Source organism: Cupressus sempervirens, chromosome 7, assembly GCF_028749045.1.
Source record: "Cupressus sempervirens isolate cs-2001-9-10 chromosome 7, ASM2874904v1, whole genome shotgun sequence".
Lineage (NCBI taxonomy): Eukaryota > Viridiplantae > Streptophyta > Pinopsida > Cupressales > Cupressaceae > Cupressus > Cupressus sempervirens.
This window is the reverse complement of record NC_143124.1, coordinates 403108809-403109377: the sequence shown is the minus strand read 5'-3', so window position 1 is coordinate 403109377 and position 569 is coordinate 403108809.

The window sequence follows — 569 nt, the reverse complement described above, 5'->3', positions numbered from 1 at the left end:
ACATGATAATATATATATATATATATATATATATATATATTTCAAATTTAAAGTTGGATGAAAAATAAATATATCACGTTAAATACTTGTTTATGATGTTAAATATTCACTCTCCATTTATCACTTTTTGATAGTTTATATTATCCATACAAATATTCCTTTATATTAGAGAGAGATTTCTACTAAACTTATACTTTAAATATAAAATAAATAAATATTCATCACTATTGTGAATTACATCACCAAATAAATGTATTTCCATACTTTTGGTGAAGTGTCCTAGAATAGTTAAAGAAACCAAAGCAATGAAAAAATCAAATTAAATAGGGGAGTTCTTTTGGGGAATAATTAAAGGAAAAAAAAAAACAAACAAATCAATTAACTAAAGATATTCGATTCTGGTAATGTTAGACTTAATTTAATGGGAAAACTTGTATATTATATCTCCTACGATGAAATTCTCAATGACTAAGGAGCTAGCAAGTCAACTCCGTTTATTCAGTTTAGCCCAGGAAAATGTTGTAATTCATTCTCCCTTAACTATGGTTTTTTCTTTATATATTTCTCAG